The 26,385-nt window shown below is 35.4% G+C and overlaps 2 long non-coding RNA genes across 2 annotated transcripts; both read right to left on the reverse strand.

Moving 5' to 3' along the window:
* Positions 1-4,140: 4,140 nt before the first annotated feature.
* LOC107832431 (uncharacterized) lies at positions 4,141-5,450 on the reverse strand. The gene is made up of 4 exons (XR_001658561.2): positions 5,380-5,450; positions 4,693-4,846; positions 4,408-4,608; positions 4,141-4,318 (listed from the first exon to the last, which is right to left on the reverse strand). It is a non-coding gene; the product is annotated as an uncharacterized LOC107832431 (long non-coding RNA).
* An 18,148-nt stretch (positions 5,451-23,598) lies between these two features.
* LOC142168705 (uncharacterized) lies at positions 23,599-25,334 on the reverse strand. Its single transcript, XR_012698578.1, has 3 exons — positions 25,176-25,334; positions 24,679-24,838; positions 23,599-23,962 (listed from the first exon to the last, which is right to left on the reverse strand). It is a non-coding gene; the product is annotated as an uncharacterized LOC142168705 (long non-coding RNA).
* Positions 25,335-26,385: the final 1,051 nt, after the last annotated feature.

Genomic DNA, 26,385 nt, shown 5'->3' on the forward strand with positions numbered 1-26,385 from the left:
CCAGGCCCGCTAAAATCGGGCCAAACGGTCCTGGCCCGTTTAACCGTTTGGCCCGCGATCCCAGGCCTGGACCGACCCACTTGCCAGCCTTAGTTTAGAGTTACTCATACCTTTTCCCTATAATTAACTTAAAAAAACACAACCAAACAAATCAAACCTTCACACTTAACATATGAGGCCCCTTAATTCTATATATGTTAGTTAAAGTGCCCGTACGATTCAATAAAGTATTTGGTTCTTTACCGTATTCCTTAAACTTGAAGTAAAGTAAACACAATAGTTTTTATGTGGAAAATCACCCGACTCAAAAGGTGCAAAAAATATGACCTACTATGTATGATTTTCAACTTCAACTCCATTAGAACAATTAATGAACCAAAAATGTATCAATTACAAGACTGTAATTCTATACTCTCTAGTACTCCTACTACGACTATTTGATTTATAAGTTACTCTAACTTGTAAGCAAACACTCACTCCAACTCAGTAATTATTTGTGACACTTGATTACAACTTGTTCCTTTATCCCGATGAGCTGGTTCTTAGAACAGTTAAGCAGGCTACGTTGAGGACCTGGTTCTTTGAATCATTGCATTAAAACACACTTTGTTAATCATCAAAACCTCAATACCCAATAATATATACAAACTCAAAAAATCAATGAATTCCTGAGCCCTTCTTTTGGATTTGGATAGGACAAAGACTAGTAGATTCTACTCAGTAATTATGTACTCAATTTATTTCAGTTTATCCGTTTCAATTTAGATGATGTAGTTATTCTTTAAAAAAAAGAAGACTTTTGAAACATGTGGTCCTAAAAGCTTAAGGGGCAAAAGCTTTGTGGGGCTATGACACTTTTGTGGCTATAAAAGCTTATCATCAAGGGTAAATAAAAACTTCCCATTAAGGGTAAAGTGAGTAAAATAAAAAGTTTAAAGTTAAATTGTTTCCAAATATAAAAATATATTATTCTTTTTAGAACGGATTAATAAGAAAAGTGTGTAATTTAAATTAAAACGAAGAGAGTACAAGTTTGGAATGTCAAACTCAAGTTGTCCTCTTTTGCAAATCAATGATTTGTGAAAACACCCCAATTTGAATTAACAAAAAAACAAAAAAACTAAGACAAGATTTGTGTGGATTTCCAAGAATATGTCAATTCATTTAGTTACATATTATCACAACATTTGTAAACATATGTTTGGGTTTTACTATTAAATGCAAGATTATCCAATCATTTAATTTACATATTATCGTGATATATGCAAATATATGTTTGAGTTTTGCTATTAAATGCAAGAATATCCAACCATTTAGTTTCGCTATTAGGGGGGGGGGGGGGTGGGGGTGTCTTTTACTTGTCAGAAACATGTCTTTCATAGACGAAGGGACTAAGAAAAAGTCGGATATCATGTTTTGCTTGGTCTTGGTGCTTACTCTCTGCTTATCTGTTTACAGCAAAAGGCTAACATTCATAGTTATAAGCTCACCAAAAGGAAGTGGAAATAATGGAGATCATGAATTCCCAAAATTTTCAATTCTCCCTGAAGGTCCAGTGCCCCCTTCTGGCCCTTCGACTCGGCTTTCGCCTCCACCACTTTCACCGGCTCATACTATATAGAGCCGATATTTTTCGGGCTGTCATTTTTTTTAACTTATTAAAGTCTGAACTTAGTATGCTAAGTTTATTTTGTGAAATTAAAATATCAATTTATGATTGATCATGAACTTTTGTTATTTTTTATTTACCTAAGAATATTCAGGCGCTGCGATGGAATAACTCTTTTGTGCAAGGGAAAACAATACAGTAACACAATATTTAGCTACAAGTTTTATTTGGAAATTGATGTTTTAAACTCCAATACCACACAAGAGGAGGGGTGATGATTTATGTGGTGTCCAATTTTTCGCGTGCACAGATTATAGAAGGACCTAGTTCTTCTATATGTTTCTTATACTACTATTGCGGAATAATAAGTGCAGAAAGTAAAAAACACAAGTATTTTCATGTGAAAAATATCTGGCTCAAAAGGTGAAAAAATTATGACCTACTACCTAGTAGAATTTTTTCCAACACTGCACTAAGCTAGCGTTTGGCCATAGATTCCCAAATTTGTTTTGAAAAATCTGATTTGGGTGAAGTTTGGGTTGAGGATGAAAATGTGTTTGGACGTGATTTTTCAAAACATATTTCACATTTATTTGAAAAAACATGAAACATGACTTATACCCACAAGTTTTAAAAACTATCACAAATACCCAATAGTACCAAACAAATAAACTTGCTATCTTGTATATACAGAACCTTCATCAATACCATTCATTATCATTATCACAAATTATAGTCCTGAACATAAATAAGTTTGGTACAAAATTATTATTTTTATAATGAACTATATAATAAACTATCCTAAAATCATAACCTGATATTTTAATATTAACTGGTAATAACAAACACAATTACTAGCTGTTACAATTAGTCAAATTGCAATAATATTACAAGATCCATCAGTCCCAAAAAAATGATCGTAACTAGCTATTCTGTAATATAATTTTCCCACATTATACAAACAATCTCTTCACGACGAGCATGCATTTCCCTATCAGATGACCGAAAAGACGAAGTAGTATTGCTACTTTGAGTCGATTGTTGTTCAGTTTCATCAACATCCGTATCATCATGTTCATATTCGGTGAATATTCCATCGCCACTTTGAAGTTCACGCAAAAAATTATGTAATACAGCACAAGCAATTACTATTTTCACCTGCGTGTTGAAGTCGTAATTGTTCATGCCTTGTCGTAGTATTCTGAATCTACTTTTCCATGCTCCAAATGTTCTTTCAATTACATTGCGCAGAGAGGCATGTCTATAGTTAACTAGCTCTTTGCCGTTCTTAGGCTCTCTGTCACTCCCTCTATAGTCCTGCAAATGATAGAGCGTTCCTTTGTATGGTGCTAGAAATCCTTTCGTGTTCCGAAGACCAGCGTCGACAACATAATATTTATCTATCAAAATGAAATAAACGCAATTCAACAAAATAGTAATAACATAAATGATACTAATTATTCAAATGTTGTACTTATATACCGTGTGGTTGAAATGAAAATTTTGCCAATGGGTCAAGAATTGCATTCTCAAGCACTTTACTATTATGGGCAGTACCCTCCCAGCCAGCTGCAACAAAGGTGAACCTCATATCAAAATCACATGCACACAAAATATTTTGCAAAGTATTTCCTTTGCGGTTACAGTATGCCTGTTGTTTATTTCTTTAGATCTCCCCTTGAATATATGTTCCATCGATTGCACCAATACAATCCTACCAAAGCCAAATATATAAATCATTAATTATAGTAAAATCCGTTTAAAGAATTACGACTCCTAATTAAAAAGAAAAAGTTAACTGACTCCATTACTGGAACACGTGTGATTCTACCCTTAGATGACAACAAATTGTTTTGTCTTATCACTTCGATAAGCCGATGAAATGTTTCAGGATAAAAACGCATAGATTCATACATACGCATGCGATGTCCCCAAAGAAGCTCAACTACCCATGCCATACCAGGCCTAGATGTATGTTGCGGTTGGAGAGATAATAACCTATTTTCTCGTGCGACTTGTTCAGCATGATCAGCGATAGCACAACACATGATATAATTCTCAATATCACTGTCTGAATCAGTGGAGTCACTACTGGATATGCTCATAGTTTTTCAATTAAAAAGATATACAAAAGACAAGGTAATCAGTAAGAAAATGATAACACAAACAAACTTGCTATCTTGTATATACATAGCCTTCATTACTCAGATTACACATAGGAAGTCATTACTCATATTACACATAGGAAGTCATTACTCATATTACAATCATGCCTACACCACAACGTACAACTAAAATAATTAGCATCAGCGTTTCATGCATTAGAGTACAACATAACAAAATAAAAATAACAGTTAGCTCAATTTTCTTTAAGTCGTTAAACCATTCGACTTGATTTTTTTCGGTCATATGAACGAATATCTTGCGAAAGCTGGGGTTAAGCAAGAAAGGCACTGCTGGTGAAAAATTTTCGTCAGCTAAACCATGTTTTTGCAAGACAAATTGCAAGTGGGTAGTCACAGCTTCCTCAGAGTAGATATCAATCTCAGTTTCTTTGGACGCTTGTATCTGCTCTTGTTCTTGCTTCTTTCTTTCTTTTGCTTCCTCTTTGTTTCTCTTCCACTCCAAGTGCTCCTTAAAATAATCATATGAGTAGGTTGCGGCTATAGCACGACTTTTTTTGCGACGTGTAGGTGTTCCACCCTCTGTCTGCATAGACATATAACACACAGTTCACTTTCCACTAACAGTATCACTACCGGTATTCACAGACATAGGACAACATATATTTTCAGTACCAGCAGGGTAGTCGTCACAATCAGAAGGTTCATTCTCCACGGCAATAGCTTCATTTGATTGTTGTGAAAAATTAGGATTTGTGATATACATAACATGGTTTCCGTGGCAAATGAATTCCCAAATATCTCATCTTGTAAGTCAAAATCTTTAAGCCCTTGGTATCTATACTTGGAAATATATGCATTCTTCTCTTTCTTTTGCTGTAAATTATTTTTGAAATAGAATGTTAGTTCAATATGCATAAAGGTAGAACCTATGTAACTTTTTCAGTCTCCCAAAATTACCTTCACATGATTCGCCCAAATGTCAGATGGACAGGTAACTGTGTTAGTTATAGGGTCCCATCAGTACACAGAGCAAGAATTAAGGAGCTCCTTGAAGGTTTTTGTGTCTCTCTTTAATCTTCCAACCTTGGATTTAATTTGCTCATTGTCAAACCTATCCACATTTCCAATTTTCATCAGAAACTCATCCTTAATTTTTGTCCAACGTGGACCACTGATGGTAGAACCATTAAACCCGTGCTATCCAAAACTTTAAAAGCTCATACAAATCAAGCTGAATGATACAAAAAAAATAAAGCATAAAGATGCTATACAAAAGGGAAAGAAATTATTTTTTTGAGTTGCGTCTGCTTCCCAATATCCAAATTGCATAACGGCATAAGCATCTCGGCTGAAAAGAGTAACTTTTCCAGCCAACACAAGACCACAGTTTCAACCAAAGACAACCGGAAAAAAAAAGAAAAAAAGAGAGATAGCCATTTATCGTCATCACAAGCAAAGATTAGTCAATGTAGGAGATGAGAGACCTCATATACATGGGAGGGTTTACAAATCTGAAAAAACTCATACAAATCAAGCAAAGCAAATCTGAAGAAAATTCATAGAGAACTAGCGAAACAAATCCGAAGAAATTTATACAAATCTGCAGAAAATTTAAACAAGTATTAGCAGATTTTACCAAATTACCTTCAAATTTCGTCTTTGCTGTGGATTGCAATCGATTGGCACGGATAATTTGCGGTGGAGTTCTATTATGTTTATAGAGGGCAAAGCAAACACGTGAGTTTAATGAGTGGCAAGTGAGCATATATGGTTTAGTTGGTCGCAATAAATGTGGGCTCTTTTACAAACTATAAAAGTATGGGGTAATATTTAAAAATTTTAAAAAATATAATGGTCATGTTTTGGCCCAAAATCAGCAATTGAGGTGATTTTGGAATTTGAGATTTGGGATTTTTCCAAAATGTGGGCAAAATCTATGGCCAAATATGTGTTTGCCAAATAAATCCCAAATTTATTTTGGCAAAACTGATGGCCAAACGGGTCCTAAATCACTGAGCCAAAAATAACATTTACAAGACTCTTTATAAACCTAAGGATTACCTCTAATCCTTTGCGGCAACCAGCCGCTAGCTGTTGCGACAACTTCAAGTTAACTCTAACTTGAATACTACACTCAAAGTACCTAGTACAATTGCTTCTAGATAAAGCTGAAAGGTACAACTCAAAAGCTCTACTATAATGAAACTAGAATAAAAGTTAGACACTTGGAACTGGTTCTTCTATCTGGTTCATGTAGTTTCAGGTTCGCACACTTGAATCACACAGGAATTGCTTGCAAAATGCCTTGTTATTTTGCTCTCAACTCACGTAACTTCAGTGTTTGTGCGTACCTATAAAATGAGAACATCCTGAAATATATAGAGTTAGTAGAATAGGAAATAACTAGAAGTCTAATGCTTTACTCTTCCTTGGTGGAAGAGTTCTAGTTATCTTCAACTTCTAACTCCTCCATTATCTAGGATAGAGTTCTCTTCGAGTAAGGAGTCCTTCTTTCTATCACTTATGCAACATTTTCGTTCAATAGATATTAGATATAACCACTTAAGCTTATCTCTTTCTCGTGCATGCCTTGTGCTCGAATTTGCCCGTGTCTGTGTACACTGTGTATGGACCTGGTTCATGCTTGAATTTCTTTGTCAATCATCAAAACAAACTTCATTTAGTTCAACAAATTCCCCCCTTTTGATGATGACAAACTCTGTGCTTTTCATAAGCACAAGACCTATTTCAATAACTCAGCTCAACATTAATACTATGTTAGAATACTTTCTATTTTAAAGTCACAAATCATCAAGGTCCAGGTTCGTTAGGTTATAAACATCACAGTCCAAAGTAAAAAGCACAACATATCTTCCCCCTTTGACATTATCGAAATGTTGCATAATTATGTCAGATAACCAGATTTTAAGAGATATCACTCATGGACCATTGGGGCTACTTCAAATGCAATCATGGAGTCAAGCATCATATATCAATCTAATGATATTAGCTATCTAAGAAGTATCAACAAATAGTTAGAGCACAAAAATCAGTTGATTATCACTAATACTAGTCATTCACAAGGTATAAAGAAAAATAAAGGTGCTCGATCATGAGCAAAGAGAATAAAAAAATCACATCCTAGTCATTGGTTTGTCTAACTAGGCTAGGAAGATTTCAAGGCTGGGAAGGACCAGGTTCTTGGTTTCTGGCCTTAAGAAGCTTCAAAATATCATGAAGAATGCCTTCATTCTTCTCCTTCTCCTTTGCAAGCTCAGCCATGAGAGCATCCCTCTCAGTTTCTACTTCAGCCAGCCTCTTCTTCATCCTCTCAATTTCAGCATCCTTAGCCCCACTCTCTTGCACCAAGGCTCTCACTTTGCTGTTCACATGCACCTTCTTGGATGAACCAGGTTCTTTGGGAGCAGTGTGGACTTCATAGTCACATGCATTCAAAGTGTTGGCCCCAAACTGATCTTTGCTTGTACTAACATCTCATTTCTTGAGGGGTACCTTGAAGTGAGCGAGCACAACGGTGAAAATGAAACCATAGGGTATGTCATGAGTTTTGGTACCAGTTAGAATCCTATCAAGAAGATGGATGATAAACTAAGGCTAATTGATCTGCCTCCTACTATCCAGGCATTCCATAAGGTTCAGGTCTATGAAGGTAGAAATGTGCCTTCTTTTCTGCCCGGGCAACACGACCTTGTTAACAAATTCAAACAACACATTGTGGGCATGCCTCATCTCACTTTTGTAAATAGCCTTGGGCTGAAGCTCTTCCTCATTGTCAGCAACCTTTCTCGTAATGGCAAGTGAGGTGGGGAGGTTTTCTAGGCTTGGCTATTTTAACTTTTTATAATCATTGTACCCTTCAATAGGTACTCCTAGAATCTCTCCTAATTAATTGTCATCAAAGATCACAGTCACCCCCTTCACCATACTGGTGACTCTGCCATTTTTGATCTCACAATTTGCTATGAACTCCACAGTCTCAATTCTGGCAAGCTTTCCATCCATCTGAAGGACCATGTCCTTCCAACCCTACAATTGTATTTTTTTCCAGCTGCATTACTATGCCTTCCTCCTCTAAGTCCCTGATGAGTCTACCCTTCAATATGGTTCTTTTCTCAAACTTGACCAACTTGTCCTGCTCTTCATCAGATTCCTCTTCTTTTTCACTTTCCTCTTCCTCCACTATTTGCACTTTCCTAGACTTTCTTACAGACCTGGTTCTTTTTGTCAAGGTAGAAGCCTTTGCATCAGTAGTGTTTGAAGGTGACTTTTTCTTCTTGGAAGTCTTTCTTTTCTTTGTCTTTGGAGCCACAGCCTCCACCTCCTCTGCTGTGACTTCATCACGAAGAATCAGGTCCATCTCCTCAGTGTCAATTGCCTCAACAGGCTCACTCACTTTCTTCTTTCCCATTGCAACAACTTTTCTTTTACTCTATTCTAGGGCTCTTTCCAGTTCAGTATCACTTTGCTACTTTTGACTCCTTGTAGCTCTTCCTCTTGTAGGAAGAGTCTTTACAGGGATAGAAGAGACAACCTTTCTCTTCTTGTTTGCCCTAGCAGCTCCAGGGATTTTAATTCCTGAACACTTCTTCTTTTTCGGATTGTAGCTGTCAGACACTCGTTTTAGTAGGTCTTCGAGGGTTCCTGCACAGATGGAACAGATTCTTGGAACCTTTTCTTCGACCTAACCATCCCCTCAGTAGCACTTGCATCTCCAGACACACTACCCCATCCTTTTCTCAAATTTTCTTCAGCAACATCCTTACTCCATAACACCATAGCTCCAGTCTCCTCAGTGTGGACTCTCCTTGGGTGAAACTGGTTCTGTTGATACGGATAAGCTTGAGGGAGGTTAGGATTAAATGAGACTCTCATTTTGATCATGATCCAAATACAATTATTTCAAATATGATCCAAATACAATAGAATTCTCTTGTGCAAGTATGAATTTTTTAAGAAAATAAAGATAATATCATTAGAGATTAATGAGACATTTTAGCACATGGCATAAGAGTATAGTAGTAAAAGTATGAGACTGAGCAAAATCTAATCTAATTATGTACAAAATTCACAAATTGTCTAACCAATTTTTGAGTTAGAACTGGTTCCTTTTAGGTGATCTTAATCATTCCTAATTATAACATGTTCCTTTCAAAATGATCTCTACTTAGATCTTTTGTGAAGATGTCAGCTATTTGCTTGTCAGTAGCACACAATTTCACAGTGACCAATCCTTTTTCATAGTTGTCCCTCAAAAAGTAATGCCTAGTATCTATGTGCTTTATTTTTTTATGATGAACCGGGTTCTTGGTCATACTAATTACACTATTGTTATCACAAATTATGGGGATACAACCTACATCAATTCCAAAGTCCATTAGTTGGTATTGATCCACAACAATTGAGCACAACTAGGGCAGCAACAACATACTCAGCTTTAATAATAGACAAAGCTATATGATTTTGCTTTTTGTTGGCCCAAGACACAAGACATGAGCCAAGAAAGTGTCCTATACCTGAGGTGCTCTTTCTATCCACAAGAAAACCTGCATAATCAACATCAACATATCCCACTAAGTTGACATTACTACCATTTGGATACCATATACAAAGATCAGTGGTGCCTTTTAGGTATCTTAAGATTCTCTTGACAACAGTCAAGTGAGACTCCTTTTTTGCCTGAAATCTAGCACAAAGGCTGTCATGACCCAAAACTAACCCCTGTCGTGATGGCGCCTATCGTGGAACTAGGCAAGCCGACTCATTTCCAAAACAAAATGATATTTTCATTTCAAAGATAATTTTAAGGTTATTTAACATAAAACCTCCATTTAAAGAGTTCAAATCAAAGAAAAACAGAAGTGCGGAAAAGAAAAGCCCGACATCGGGGTGTCACTAGTCATAAGCATCTACTATAATCTGTCTAACAATATCAAGGCTAACTTAGCCTGGAAAATAGCTAAATACAACTAGAGGAAGATAAGAGGGAGAAGAGCAGGGGCTGCGATCGCCAAACAGCTACCTTGCTATCTCCAAGAAAATCTGCAACCAGAACACTCAATAACCGCTACCGTGTCCAGCTACACCTGAATCTGCACACAAGGTGCAGGGAGTAACGTGAGTACGCCAACTCAGTAAGTAACAACAATAAATAAAGACTGAGCAGTAGTGACAAGCAATAAAGCATATAACGTTTATATTAGGAAATCTCAGTAAAATACCACATGCTTTTAAAAATCAGGATTTGAATCAAACATCTCCTTTAAAACCAGTTCCAGTAAAAATCATTTAAAGACATCTTTCCAACAGTTTTTCAAACAAAGGCTCAATGCAAAGGTGAGCAAAATGATGAAATCATAAACAACCCCTCAGGTAAAACATCACTCATATACAGCCCCTCGGGCAAACCTCATAGTCACTCGTGCCACTCGGGCATACCTCACAATCACTCTTGCCACTCGGGCATACCTCACAATCACTCTTGCCACTCGGGCATACCTCACAAACTCTTGCCTCCCAGTCACTCAGCACTCGGCACTCGCACTCAGTAGGTACCTACGCTCACTGGGGGTGTGTACAGACTCCGGAGGGGCTCCTTCAGCCGAAGCGCTATAATCTGCACGGAAAACTCACGTGCGATAATAATAAAGTATGCTGCAGGCGGGCAGCCCCGATCCACACTCATCCTCACAAATCAGGCCCTCGGCCTCACTCAGTCATAAAGTATGCTGCAGGTGGGCAGCCCCGATCCACACTCATCCTCACAAATCAGGCCCTCGGGCATTTTAGTAAAACAAGGCATTCGGCCCAAAATATTTATATGCATCAAAATAGAGTCATAAAACTGAGTTATGCGATAAACAAATATAAACATGACTGAGTATAGATTTTCAATCAAAAATAGTGAGAGGATGGTAAGAAACAGCCCCTAAGGGTCCAAACAGCATTGGCTCAAGGCCCAAACATGACATTCAACCCAATTTACAGAAATTCTTTCTAAAACATATAAGTATCAAATGGTTTCAACAAAGTATGCAACTTTACAGTTGCTATGGGACGGACCAAGTCACAAATCCCCAACAGTGCACGCCCACACGCCCGTCACCTAGCATGTGCGTCACTTCAAAATAATAGAATGATACGAAATCCGAGGTTTCATACCCTCAGGACTAGATTTACAATCGTTACTTACCTCAAACCGGTCAAATCTCTACCCCGCAATGTTCTTGCCTTTGGACTCTGCCTCCAAATGCTCCAAATCTATTCACAATTAGTATAATACCATCAATATACGCTAATGGAATGAATTCCATAAGAAAAGCTTTAAAATTAGACCAAAATCCGAAATTGGCTCAACAATCGCCTGTGGGCCCCATGTCTCGTAACCCAACAAAAATTACAAAATCCGAAAGCCCATTCAACCACGAGTCTATCCATACCAATTTTACCAAAATCCGACCTCAACTCGACCCTCAAATCTACAAATCTTATTTCCAAACTTTCTAAGTTCCAATCTCTGTTTACACCTCAAAATCATGTAATCTAGTCGGATTATTCGATGATAATTCAATATTATGGAGTAGAAATGATCACAAGGGATTTACCTTAAGTTTTTCTTGAAAATATATCAGAAATCGCCTCTCCCCAAGCTCCAATTTGTCAAAAATGGCAAATGGGACGAAGTCCCTATTTTTATAATTCTGCCCAGACATCCTCGGTTCTGCCTCGATCTTGGCCTTCGATCGAGGTCCTCGATCCTGGTCCTTGGTCCTGCCCTTCGATCCTAGTTCTCAATCCTGGGCTCGATCATGGCTTCGATCGTGGCCCTCGACCCTGAGCTCGATCATGCCTTCGATCGTGGCCCTCGACTCTGGGCCCGATCATGGTTTCGATCGTGCCCCTCGACCCTGAGTTCGATATGGGCTTCGATCGTGGACCTCGACCCTGAGCTCGATCTGGGCTTCGATCGTGGCCCTCGACCCTAAGCTCGATCTGGGCTTCGATTTCTGGGCAGAAGCAATTTCCAACAGAAGGAAATTGCAGCAGCTGTTCTAGTTCCATGTTTGATCCGTTAACCATATGAAACTCACCAGAGGCCCTCGGAACCTCAACAAAATATACCAACAAGTCCTAAAACATCATACGAACTTAGTCGAATCCTCAAATCACCTCAAACAATGCTAAAACCATGAATTACACCCCAATTTAAACCTATTGAATTTTGAAAATTTTAATTTCTACAAACAACTCCGAAACCTATCAAATCACGTCCGATTAACCTCAAATTTTTCACACAAGTCCTAAATGACATAATAGAGGTATTCCAATTTTCAGAATTGGATTCCGACCCCGATAACAAAAATTTAACCCCCCGGGTCAAACTTCTCAAAAATAGAACTTTCGGCATTTCAAGCTTAATTCTTCTACGGACTTTCAAATAATATTTCGGACACGCTCCTAAGACCAAAATTACCATACGGAGCTATTGGAATCATCAAAATTCAAATCTGAGGTCGTTTATATATAGGTCCATATCCGTTCCACTTTTCTAACTTAAAATTTTCAATTATGAGACTAAGTGTCTCATTTCACTCCGAGTTCCTTCCGGACTCGAACCAACTAACCCGATATAACATAATATAGCTGAATAACCCAAAAAGAAGTAGGAATGGGGAAAACAGAGTTATAACTCTCGAAACGACCGACCGAGTCGTTACAAAGGCCTACACTAAAAATAATGTCAGATCTACTAGCAGTGAGATATAACAAAGAACCAATAATTCCCCTATACAACTTCTGATCAAAATATGAACCGGGTTCATATATATCCAATTTTGTGGCTGTTGCTATAAGAGTGCCACTTTTTTTGGTGTCTTCCATTTTCAACCTTTTAAGCAACTCTTTCACATACTTATGCTGATGGATCATAGTTCCATTTGAATTTTGTTTAATTTTTAAGCCTAAAAAATAATTAAGCTCACCCATCATACTCATTTCAAATTCACTCCCCATTAGTTTAGCAAATTCTTTACTTAACTTATCAGTAGTTGCTCCAAAGATTATATCATCAACATATAGTTGAACTACCAAGAGATCTTTACCTTTTTCTTTTAAGAACAAAGTATTATTAATTTTACCTCTCTTGTAGCCATGCTCAAGCAAGAACTTTGACAATCTTTCATACCATGCTCTTGGAGCCTACTTGAGCCCATAAAGTGCCTTGTCAAGCTTGTACACATAATCAGGACATTCTTTGCTTTCAAAGCCCAGAGGTTACTTGACAAATACTTTTTTCTTTAGATAGCCATTGAGGAATGCACTCTTGACATCCATCTGATGGAGAGTGAACTCCATGTAAGCAGCAAAGGCTATAAGGAGTCTAATTACTTCCAATCTTGCAACTAGAGTAAAGGTCTCATCATAGTCAATGCCCTCCTCTTGACTATATCCTTGAACCACCAATCTTGCCTTGTTCCTTGTAACTGTTTCATCTTCGTTAAGTTTGTTTCTGAAGACCAATTTTGTGCCAATTATTGATCTGTCCGTGGGTCTTGGTACCAGATACCAAACTTGACTTCTCTCAAATTGGCTGAGTTTATCTTGCATTGCATTCACCCAGTCTGTATCCTGCAAAGCCTCAACAATAGTTTTTGGTTCGATAAGGGATAAAAAATCATCAAAAGCACAAAGATTCTTAAAAAACGATAAGGTTTTGATTCCTGAGATTGGATCAGTGATTATGTTATTAATGGGATAAGAACATTGATACTTGTAAAGTTTCACAACCAACTGGTTTCCCCTAGATGTTTCTTCAATATTTTGTTGCTGAGGAACAAGTTCATGGATAGGTTCCCTCAAGGTTTGAGGATCAATTCCTCTTTGTTCAGTTCCCTCTATCAGGTTGCCCTGGGTGGAAGGACCTATTCCATCAACTATTCCTTCTTCTAGTGCAGCTTCAGTATGGGACGTGATTTTATTTAAGTTTCTTACCAGCCAAATTGCTTCATCATCCTGTTCCTGCCTCTCATAAAGAATATTAGTTTCATCAAAAACTACATGTACACTTTCTTCTACACACATAATTCTTTTCTTATAAATCTTATAAGTTTTACTATGTGAAGAATATTTCAAGAATACTACCTCATCACTTTTGGGATCAAACTTACCTAGGGAGTCTTTACCATTATTGGGCACAAAGCATTTGCATCCAAATGCCCTAAGATGGGATATATTTGGTTTTCTCTCTTTAAGTAACTTATAGGGAGTCTTCTCAACATGAGGTATAGTCATGCACCTATTTATGATGTAGCATGCAATGTTCACAGCTTTTGCCCAGAAACTATAGGGCAATTTACTAGCAAGTAGCATAGTCCTAGCCACTTCTTTCAATGTCCTATTCTTTCTTTCAACTACTACATTCTTTTGTGGAGTCCTGGGAGCAGAAACGTTATGATCTATGCCATCCTCATCACAAAATCCAGCAAATTTAGCATTCTCAAATTCAGTACCATTATCAAACCTAGTTGATGCAAGTTGATTACCTAGTTGTTTTTGAGTTTTTCTAACAAATGAAGTGAACATGTCAATTGCTTCATCTTTAGATGTTAAAAATAGTGTCCAAATAAACCTAAAGTAATCATCAACAAGCACTATAACATATCTCTTACCACCTCTGCTCAATAATCTCATTGGTCCATAGAGATCCATATGGACCAGTTCCATCATACTAGTAGTGCTTACCATTTTCTATCTTTTAAAAGAGGATCTTACCTGCTTCCTCCTTGCACAAGCCTCACAAACTTTATCTTCCTTGAATTTAATGTTAGGCAACCCTACCACTAAGTTCTTGGAGACTAGTTTGTTTAGTTGGCTCAAACTGGCATATCCAAGTCCCTTGTGCCAAAGGAGGGGATAATTATCCAACACACTTAAGCAAGTGAGTTCATTATTTGAAAGTGTGGACAGATCCACAACATATATGTTGTTCACTCTTTTTTTCCGCAAAACTATCTTGTCATTGGTAAGATTTATCACAGAGAATTTTGTAGAGGTGAAGGCTACCATGTTACCTCTATCACTACAAGAAAAGTGTTAATTACTTGGGAATTTTATCTAGGAATTTTTTTCGCAGATATTTCCTACGGATTTTCATGCGAAAATATGAAATTCCTAAATTTTAGAATATTTCACCTGCGAAACAAAAACAAATTCCTTTGTCAATTCGCAAGAAAATTCCTAGGTAAATTTACCTGCGGATATATCTAGGGATGCTTACTAGTATTTACCTGGGGATATACTTACCTATGGTATTGCCTCGGGATTTTTATTATGCGAATTTAGCTGGGGATTTATTTTTTGAGGCTTTACTTGGGGATTTTGTTATCTGGAGAATTACTTGGGGATTTTATTATTCCATATTTACTTGAGAACTCTTTTTTTTTTTGGAGGATTTACGTGGGGATTTTGCTACTCCAAGTTTAGCTGAAGATGATTTATTGGGGATTGACTTAAGGATTTACTTAGCTGGAGATTATGCTGGAAATAATTTTTTAAAACATATTTAAGAAACTGAAATTGTAATAATATAGAAAATGCTACTGATATCACAAGTGAATTTTATTTTTAAGCATTTAGTTCCTTTATCAAGTCAAATAAATTATTATGCAATAATCTCATTCTAAAAAGGTTTTGAAAAGAAAAAGGATTAAAGCAACAATATTGATAGAATTGTTAATAAAATTATCATATTTAGTTAATTTATTTATTGTTGGCAATATTGTCATATATATTTATCATTCTTTTCTAAAGATAAATGTAGTTAGAATTTTATCTCATACAAGGATCATAGATGTAATTTTTTTTTTGGATTGAATATTTCAAAAGAATGACAGACTAATATCAAATTAGAAAATATACTTAATTTTGCATTGTTGAATAATTTTGAGTATAACTTTTAAGTAGAAAAAATATCCATCTACAGTTATCATTGCATGAAGTTTAATTGTCTCTTCGAATAGACAATATGTACAAGGGAAAATACTACAAATATTTAATCTGTATATCTTACTTATATGTTATCGTATTATTACATGTATTAAAATAATGTAATTTAACCATAGAATGCTACTCAGATGATATTTATTTGTACATATTATAGGTGTGACTTAAGTATGGAGTAACATTCTAATTTCACTTCTAAATATCCTCTTGATTAACTTCTAATATTATTGAAATAAGTGGATCTTGTATACATGGTTAGAATTAGCTAATAATCTTTATCAATTACTTAACCATGTAAAGTGTGTTTACCTCTTTTTAAAGGAAATTATTATGTAAAAAATTTAATGTGTTATTCAAGGTATATAAGTGTACCATTATCAATTTTTTCTTATATAAGACCTCTAATATCCAAAATTGTGTTCCTCGAAGGAAAAGAATTACACATGGTATGAACTGTCAATTAATCATTAAAAAGTATCTCAATTTGATCCATTTGGTTATACTTGAAAAATTCATTCTTATCTTTCTTCAAACAAAGAAAAGATAGAGAAAAGAATAGTTATACATCCTGATTTTGGAAGAGATATGGTTTGCCAACAACTTAGCCTCTCTTTTTTACCACATCGGATAAAGTAAACTCTATTTCGCCCTTTATAGTAGACAACATAGTGTTGGGTAGAGCGGATCTTCCGGCATTTAAACATGGGCCATGGTTTCTTTCCGTAAGGTGGGTCTTTGTTAAAGAAGGATATCCTAGTGTTATTAAATCCTACATATTATAATTACAAGAGAATTATAGAGACTAATTGAGAAGTGATTAAGAGAATGTTGGTGTAATAATATATCCAGGAAATAGTGTAGTAACACAAGAATAAATATGAATAAATTAAATTATGAAAACGAAATAATAAATCTTTCTTTTTCAGAAATATTTGCCAAATATTCGTGGAAACTTTTCATAGGGAATTACTTGGGGAAAATCCGCAAGAAATTTCCTTTTTTCACGAACTTTTACCAAACCTTTCTTGCGAATTTTTAGTGTTTTGTGGGAAAACATTCGCGGGTAATTTACATGCTGATTAAAATCCCTAGGTAATGTACTTGGGGATTTTAAATTTCGCATGTAATAATTACCTACGAAGACTTTTTCATCGGATTCTTTTTGGTAGGGAAATTCGTAGGAAACTAAATTACCTGCGAATTATCCAGTATAATCCCTAGAAAAATCCCCATGTAATCCACACTTTTCTTGTAGTGTATCACACAATTGTGATACACTTATCTATCAAGTATACATTCTTAATAGAGTGAGAATATGACTTATCAACCTTTCCAACCCCAATGATCTCACATTTCTTTCTATTTCCAAAGGAGACATTACCTTCCTTAAGATCCTCAAGTGAAAGGATCTGGTTCTTGCTTCCTGTCATGTACTTTGACAACCACTATCCATGTACCATATTTGGCTGCTCCCCTTCACTTGGACCTGCAAAAGGAAATCAGGGGTTAGTCTTAGGAACCCAAACTAGTTTGGGTCCCTTTTATAGGCGAAATGGTAAATCCGATTCTTTTTAGCCCAACTTGGTAGCTTATTTTTTTGTTCTTTTGATCAGCTTTATCTTTTGCAGTGCATTCACTCTTATAGTGACCATTATTACAACAGTGTGTGCAAATCTTGTTCTCAGGGAGTGTGAGGTACTTACTTTTGGGATCCCACTTAGGTGTAGAGTTACCAAAACCAAGTCCTCTTCTGTTGCTACAGTGATGTTCTTGTAGCCATGAAAGTGCATCGGAGGACCTACTCCATTTACAAGTTCTTTCTAGCTCATGCTTGACCTTGTTCATATCCTCCTTTAGGACACTTACCTATTCATCTCTCGTATACAACTCATCTTTCATTTTTCCTACATTTTCTTCTAATGTGAGTTATGTGAAGATCAACTGTCTTTTTACCTGTTCCTAATTTCAATTTTAGATTTTCAGATCTAAGTTCTAGGACAGTTGTGTCAAGTGCATGAACCTGGTTCTTCAATATAGTATTTTCACTTTCAGTTTCACAAGCCCTAAGTTTCAAGTTTTTGCACTTAGCTTTTAAAATCACACATTCTTTTGATAGTTGTTCCTTTTCATTATTTACATCCTCAGATTCATCAATTAGCTCTAGTAGTAACTCACATAACCTTTCTTTAGACAAAAAAATAATCTTGTCTTTGAGATGAAAGATACTTACCTCAGTTTCTTCATCAGATTCTTCATCAGATTCTTCAATGGTCATAAGTGCTCGTTCATCATCATGAATCTAAGCTTTCATCTGAGCTTTCTCCCCAAGCAGCGACTATAGCCTTAGTTGATCCTTTGTTGTTGCTTTTCTTGGGTTGAACCTGTTCCTTCTTCCTATTCCTTCGTTCAACTCTTTCCTTCTTCCACTCAATTTCCCACAAATGATAGTTTTTGATGTGGTGATCCATCTTTCCACACTTGTAGCAGCCATCATTGGTTTCCTTCTCACGAGCCTTTTCCTTGCTGTAACTTCCACTTTTTGAAGAAACATTTCCTCTCCTCAGGTACTTCTTGAAGTCTATGGTGATCATAGCCATTTCATCATCTTCCAGATCAGAAGATTCTGAGTGCCAAGCTCATTTCCTTCTTAGGTATATCCATTTTCATGGTTTGTCTCCTAAGTTCATAGTCAATGAGATTCCCAATCAATTCATCTAGTGGGGGAGTGACAATGTCCTTTGACTCCTGAATGGTAGTGATCTTGCTTTCCCAAGTGATTGGCAAGACCCTAGTAAGTATCTTCTCAACCCTCTCTTCTTCAGGGATAATCCTTCCAAGAGATTTTAGTTCATTTGTCAATGTAGTGAACCTTGTATACATCTCCTAAATGTTTTTCCCATCCTTCATAATGAAGTTCTCATACTGAGAATACAGTAGAGTTCCTCTGGATCTCTTTACTTGAGTCGTTCCTTCATGAGGCACCTGTAGTATGTCCCAAATTTGTTTAGCAGTGGAACAACCTTAGATTCTGTTGTACTCATCTGGACCAAGCCCGCAAATAAGTCATTTCTTGGTTTTAGCATTCTTCTCCCACTTCTTCAAGTCCTCAGCATTGCAGCCCGCTCTTATTTTTGGCACATATACTCTTTTAGTATTTTTCGTCAAGGATGCCAGTGGACCATCAGTGACAATATCCCATAGCTCATAATCTTCTCCTTGAATGTGATATCTCATTTTGTTCTTCCACCAAGAGTAGTACTGGACATTAAAGAGTGGCAGCCTAGCAATGGATTGCCCTTCCCAATTTTCAGGTGGTGCACTCATCTTGATCTTCTCCCAAGGTGTTAGTCTCTTCAAGGATAACCTGCTCTGATACCAATTGATGTTTTATACTTCAATACCACACAAGAAGGGGGTAGGGGGGTGATTTGTGTGGTGTCTAATTTTTGGTGTGCACAGATTATAGGAAGACCCGGTTCTTCTATGTGTTCCTTATACTACTGTTGCAGAATAATAAGTGCAGAAAGTAAAGAACACAAGTATTTTTACGCAAAAAATACCTGGTTCAAAAGGTGAAAAAACTACGACCTACTACCCAGTAGGATGTTTCCCAACACTTCACTAAACCACTGAGCCAAAAATAATATTTACAAAACTCTATGTAAACCTAAGGATTACCTCTAACCCTCTGTGTCAACCAACCTCTAGTTGTTGTGACAACTTCAAGTTAGCTCTAATTTGAATACTACACTCAAAGTACCTAGCACAATTACTTCTAGATAGAGCTGAAAGATACAACTCAAAAGCCCTACTACAATGAAACTAGAATAAAAGACAAACACATGGAACTGGTTATTCTATCTGGTTCATGTAGTTTGAGGTTCGCACACTTGAATCACACATGAATTGCTTGCAAAATGCCTTGCTATTTTGCTCTCAACTCACGTTTAACTTCAGCGTTTGTGTGTACCTGTAAAATGTGAATATCCTGAAATATGTAGAGTTAGTATAATAGGAAATAACTAGAAGTCTAATGCTTTACTCTTCCTTGGTGGAAGAGTTCTGCTTATCTTTAACTTTTAACTCCTCCCTTATCTAGGATACAGTTGTCTTCGAGTAAGGAGTCCTTCTTCTTATTACTTATACAATATTTTCGTTCATGAGATATCAGATATAACCACTTAAGCTTATCTCTTCACGTGCATGCCTTGTGCTCGAATCTACCCGTATTTGTGTCCACTGTGTATGAACCTGGTTCATGCTTGGATTTCTTTGTCAATCATCAAAACAAACTTCACTTAGGTCAACATAAATAATTCGTAGCAGTTTGTACACAAGCACTTCGATCAAATAATAATTTGCAAATTGTAGTTGCAACTTTCATTTACATGGCCTTTACAAAGGGATGTGCATCTAAGAAGACAAAAAGAAAAAATAACTCAGTTAGGCTGAAAATTTCACCTTTTAACAAATGATGCAACTATTCAAATTTTATACTCCCTCCGTTTCAGTTTATGTGAACCTATTTTCTTTTTGGTCCGTTCCAAAAAGAATGACCCCTTTCTAAATTTAAAAATAGTTTTGCTTAAACTTACAATTCTACCCTTAATGAATTTTTTTTATAAGCACACAAATATTTTTTGGCCCCTTTTTGACTTGTTTAGGACTACAAATTCCAAAAGTTTTCATTTTTTTTAAACTCCGTGTCAATCAAACGAGTTCACATAATTTGGAAGGGAGGGAGTAACATGCTTTCTCTCCTTCCCTTTAGTCATGCAGTCAGTACACCTTGTCCCAAGAAAATAAAAAATTTTACTATATATTTTATGAAGGGTTTGTTAACCTACTACATAGTTATAATAGGTTAGCATTATGTGCATAATTAGTTTCTAGAAATTATCTTCCCTATTTGCTTCCACCATATTAAACTTAAGGGCTTTTTGTCCTTTTCTAAATTCCACAATTTCTTTAATAACTATACTCAAACAAATTCATACCTCTTTTCCGTTAGTAACCCCTCTGCCTTTCTCATATTTTCATTCTATTCATAGTCAGCTTGCAGAGATGAATTCATAGACAGGTTTGCAACTACAGTTTTTCTAAGAATCCATTAATGAAATAATCGTCCGAAATGTGTTATGTGCTTTAGTTTCAACTTTACTGGGTTCTTTTCCAAATAAAAGCATATTCTTCCTCTCTAATTTCTTCCCCCATTCTCCCATTTTTTCCAATTAATTCTGCACAAAATTTAGAATGAAAAAATGGGTTTTGTTATCAAGGCCTTTATTCTTCTTTGCATCTGTAATATTTTATGAGCTCAAATTTGTGGCCATTGCAAGAACGAGGGGGGAATTAGATAGGGTAGCAGAGGGGCGGCAGGGAAGGGAATGCGGGGTGAGAAACAGGGAAAAATGAGGTAAAAAAGACTTTTGAAGTCTTGTGTAAGAATATATGACACATTATTCGGTTAATAAAAAATGTGTAATTAAAAGGGTTCGGGGGTCAAATTAACACAAGTTGGGGTAAATATTAAAAATTTCAAAATATTTAAAAAATCATACTCATTCAAATTATTTTAAATTTTCTTTTCCCTCTTCTTTCTCCTCTTTACTTCTTCTTCTTCTTCTTCTTCTTCTTCTTCTTTCTTCTTTCTCTTCTTCATTCTCTCGTTCTTCTCCTTAGTTTCTTCATTCTCTTCAACTTTCGTTGTTGCTGCTGCTAGTTCGTCCATGCCATCTTCTTCTTCTTCATTTTTGTTTTTTCCCTTTTCATCTCATTTTCATCTTCATCTTCTTTTTTCATTTTTTCTTTTCTTCTAGTGATTTAAAATATACGAGAAAAAGAGAAAAATATGAAATTTTACAAAGTAAGTATTTTGCAAAATAATCTCGAGATATTTTGAGACATCCCCCCATAAATGAGTATTCTGCCGAAACATCCGCGGGGATGTTTGAAACATCCATCGGGTTGTTTGAAACATCTATCGAGATGTTTAAAACATCTCGAGTTGTTTGAAACATCCATCGGGATATTTCGTCTACTTTTTTTTTCTAGTATTGTTCTCATTGATTTTTTTTCACAGATGTTTCAAACGTCCCCACATATGTGTGCAGATGTTTGAAACATTTCAATAGATGTTTGATACATTCCTCTAAATATTTGAAACATCTTTCCTAAATGTTTGAGGATTAGGAGTGGCGGGGGATAGAGTGGAGCGTTGCGAGATGGAGGAACAAGGGGAGGGGGGGGGGTGAGAGGAGGAATAGGGGGTGGAGGAAAAAGGGACTTTTTTATAAATAAGAAAACTATGAAGGTTTTAAAAATAGTGTCACTAACCCTAATCACATAAGTGTTCCTTTTACCACATTCTTAACACTTTTGTCTTAAAGAGTGATATAAGTTTTGAAGTGTTTTAAAAATTTAATTCCCCGAGAAACAGACTTTGGGTTCAATTTTTTTTTGAGATTACCAAAATACCTTCTCTATTACAGTATTGCAATACACTTATTAGGGGTACTTTTGAGAAATTAATTATGTACACAATGCTAACCTGCTATAGCCACCCACGTAAGTAGGTTAGCAAAATCCTTTTATGAAATATAACAATTTTATATGTGGAGTGATCTATCCTACCAACTATAAGAAAAATCAAGTCGAAAATTACTTTAATTTGCACAAATTCAACATAGAAGCGTCAAATTTATTGTAAGAACTAAACAACCTCAAGCTGGCTAGCGGTAGAGCCACATATAATGATGGGGTTTAATTAAATTCTATTTGTCCGAAAATTATATTTTGTAAATAAGAAAAAATAATTTTTTTATATATATAAATATTTTTTATCACCCTTGACATAAAAGAAGCTTTTAAGGGAAAAAAGGTGATTTAAAATTGCTTTAGTTAATTAGTTGATCTTAAGTGTGACATTTTACAAATTCTTTAAAATATACTATTTCCTTATTACACTTTCTTGTTCCGTCACTAGAGCAAGCTTGTTTATGACTTCATGAGTCATCACGCAACAGTCGTCGAGGCACAACCATTGACCAACGACGATCTTCTCACAATCCAGATCGGATTTTCATCCAAGTGAAGTGAAGTATCTAGCTGTCCATTAGTGATCAGATTATTATTATTATCGCAATTAATGCTAAGATTTGTTTAGAAGAAATTCAAGTTTAAGTTTGCTACTTCTTCTCTCTCACGCTTTTAGTTTTAGTCTGTTAAAAAAAATGACATCTTTTGTTTTTAAAAACTAAAACTATTTAGGGGTCGTTTGGTAAAGCATATAAGAATAATACTAAATAAGTTATATTAGTAATACTAAGATTAATAGTATTGAAATTAATTATGCTGAGATTAGTTATGCTAAGATTATTTCTTATCGACTGTTTGGTTTGATGTATTAATAGCAGTTCTATCTTTATACATGCTTATCCATGTATTAAAAATCATGGTATTACTAATGCCATAGTTTGCTATGTATAGAAATAGTACTGAATAAGGTATATAACTAATATAAGTATTAATTATACATAGGTTGAAAGACGCTACCAAACAAGAGATTAATAATATGAAAGTTAATACGTATATTATTTTCCTTAATACATCCTACCAAACGACCCGTTAGTGTTACCATTCCTATTTTACCATTAATAATATGATGTTGTAGGATTTACTCACTATAAAATTTCATTATTTTATAAAAAGATAGAAACTAAAACAACATGAAGCTCTCATCGCCACTCATTTAAAAGGGTAGTTCTGTACTTTACATAATCTTTTTATAAATTGTTGTTCAGCCAAACACGTTCAAATAAAATGGAAAAGATGCAGTATTAAATTCAAAGATTGTGGTAATCTATTCAGATTTGCAGTTCCTTTATTGACATATATAATAGAATGAAAAGGGGATGAACTTTCAATCAACAATCCTCAAAATCTTGACAATCTTTTACTGAGAAAAATGTCTGTCCTAGAAGGGATGAGCAAGAAAAAGTCTGATCTCATCTTTGCGCTGATGCTGGTGCTTACTCTATGCTTATTATCTGCTAATCTTTCAAACAGTGAAAGGCTAACATTCAAAGTAGGCTCACAACAAGCTGGAAATGGAAATGGAAATGGAAATGAATCCCCATATTTTGCAATGCTCCCTAGAGGTCCTGTGCCCCCCTCAGGCCCTAATCAGGATCCACGCCCACCATTTTCACTGCTTCACAAAGATGGATTTAGTTATATACCACCTTCCAATTCGCATGCTAATAATGTTCTTACTTGAAAGTTGAAACTAGAATATAATGTCCTTTTGTGATTGATCAATAAACTTGCTAGGCTGCTTTAATAAAAGTTCTTGAATAGTTTAAGATAGCTTCTCATTTGTTTTCGTATTTATCTTTACCTATGTGTCAGGCGCTGTGATGCAAAAAAACAAAAAAAAAAAAAAGTCAATTTTTTGCTATATTTTTGTACATATGTTGAAGTATTTGCATGAAGAATCCTCACGCTTATAATGCTCGTTGGACACCAGTATATCAAGACAAATAAAGGATTGATGCAACATAGTTTATACAAAGAGTAACATAGTATTTAGCTGCAAATTTTATTTGCAAACAATTTGTGACTTTAATTAGGTGCAAGCCTGAAAGATTCATATTTAACAGTGCTATGGCCTATGCAAAGATCAAGTTGAATGCTGCTTTGCACAAATAATTGAGCATACAAGCATCAAATTATTTAACCAAAACTAATACAAGTTCGAGAGCCAGCTTTAATAATTTTATTTTTATTTTTTATTCAGCGTCTTATAAAAACACTGATATATCATTCCCTAAATGCAGAATGACGCCATCACTTTCACAAGGAAAAAAGAAAAGAAGCTTAAAATTGATCACTGATTATCAGGAAATAAAGCCGTCGAGACACAACCATTCTCCAGAAAAGATCTTGTTACAATCAAGATTTGGATTAATCGAACTGAAGTCACCGGCTCTTAATTGAAATTTTTGAATAATGCTAACACATGTATCCCCGCTTTGTGCGCCATATATCTTATCACAAATTATAATCGAATTCCCCTTGGATCCATCTACACATGACCAATAAAACAAAATGAGTGACCAATTTAATTAGTAGCGGCCATCCAAATATTAAAAGAAAAAGGAAGAAGAAGAGAAGAAGGAGAAAAGGAAATACTCTCTCCGATTCCAAGGCATTAGTTGTCTTAGCAGACTGAATTCATTTTAAAATATTTGACAAAATATACATTTAGTATTTCCTTAGTTAATTAAGTGAGACGTTTTAAGGACAAATAAAGATTAGTCTAGACAAATATTACTTTATAATTAAGGACTATGAAATACATTTCTTAAAGAGCGAGAGTAGAAAAAGACATATAATATGTACCAAAGATAATATAAACTTACTGTTAGAGATTCTGCTCTCAGCAACGAAAACAATGATAAGGAAACCTAGAAGCAGTGTTGTGGCTGCTTTGTTCATTGGTTTGGCCATTTTTATTAGATGGTAACTAATTTTTTTAATCCTGAATTATGCTACTATTGATCAAGTAGTTATATTTATAGAGAGACGGATGTTAAAGCCTAATTATACTCTTCTTGTTCTTTGCCAACTTTTTAGAAATTTTTTAGTTTCAAACAAGTCCTCTCTTGTTTGACTTGGTTGACGAAAAGCTATGAATTTGAAAATTGGGGGAATATGTGGATGCCAATCTCTTTGTACTTCTTAGTATAGTGAATTAAACTAGGAGATCTTACAAAATATTATTGGAGACATAAGATTTTAGCTTTAATACCGATGCAAATAATTGTTTGCCTCTGTGTGTCGTTTTTCTTTTTCCTTATTTGTTTTCTTGTTTTCCATATCAGTTTTTTCACGCCAAATATTTTGTCAGATGTGAGAATAAGATTAACATGAGAGCTTGCCAGAATTTATGTAAGATAACTTTTGGTATTTTCTAATATTTGAGAAATTGGAATTTATCAAAATATGTTCGTGGACTACAAAGTAGTAACCATAGTGCATAAGCTCATCATTCAGTCGTCGTGTAATTTTATCATGGATTTAGGTTTTATAATTTTGAATTTAAATAATTTTCGCATTGGTTGTATAGTTTGGTTGTTTTCGAATGAACTTTTGGTACCAAAGCCGAAAGCACAAATTGCACTTATAAATAGCAATCGGTGAATTGGACTTAACAATGCGATCTATAAGTCGAACTCGGAAATGTGATTTATAAGTTGAGCTCAATAAACGCGACTTATAAGTCGCACTTAATAAAAGTGTTTTATAAATCTTTTTCAGTAAACACGACTTATAAGTCGTATTTTTGAGTCGTATTTATTAACTGAGACCATTACTGAAACGTGATTTATGAATTGTATTTTTAAAAATTCCAATTTCAGATTTCCTCACACCGACTGTTACTTTAATAAACTTAGAATGCATGTAACTTTCATTATGTGTTTTAACGTAATATTGAGTAAGTACTTTGCTCATTTTTTCAGGATACCCTCTCATACTTAATATAGACAGCATGAGATAAAAGAACAAGTAAATAAAAGATCACTCTAGTACGAATGTGGAAACATCACATTGCTACAACATAACCGGAGA

This window comes from Nicotiana tabacum, chromosome 2 (assembly GCF_000715075.1).
Source record: "Nicotiana tabacum cultivar K326 chromosome 2, ASM71507v2, whole genome shotgun sequence".
NCBI lineage: Eukaryota > Viridiplantae > Streptophyta > Magnoliopsida > Solanales > Solanaceae > Nicotiana > Nicotiana tabacum.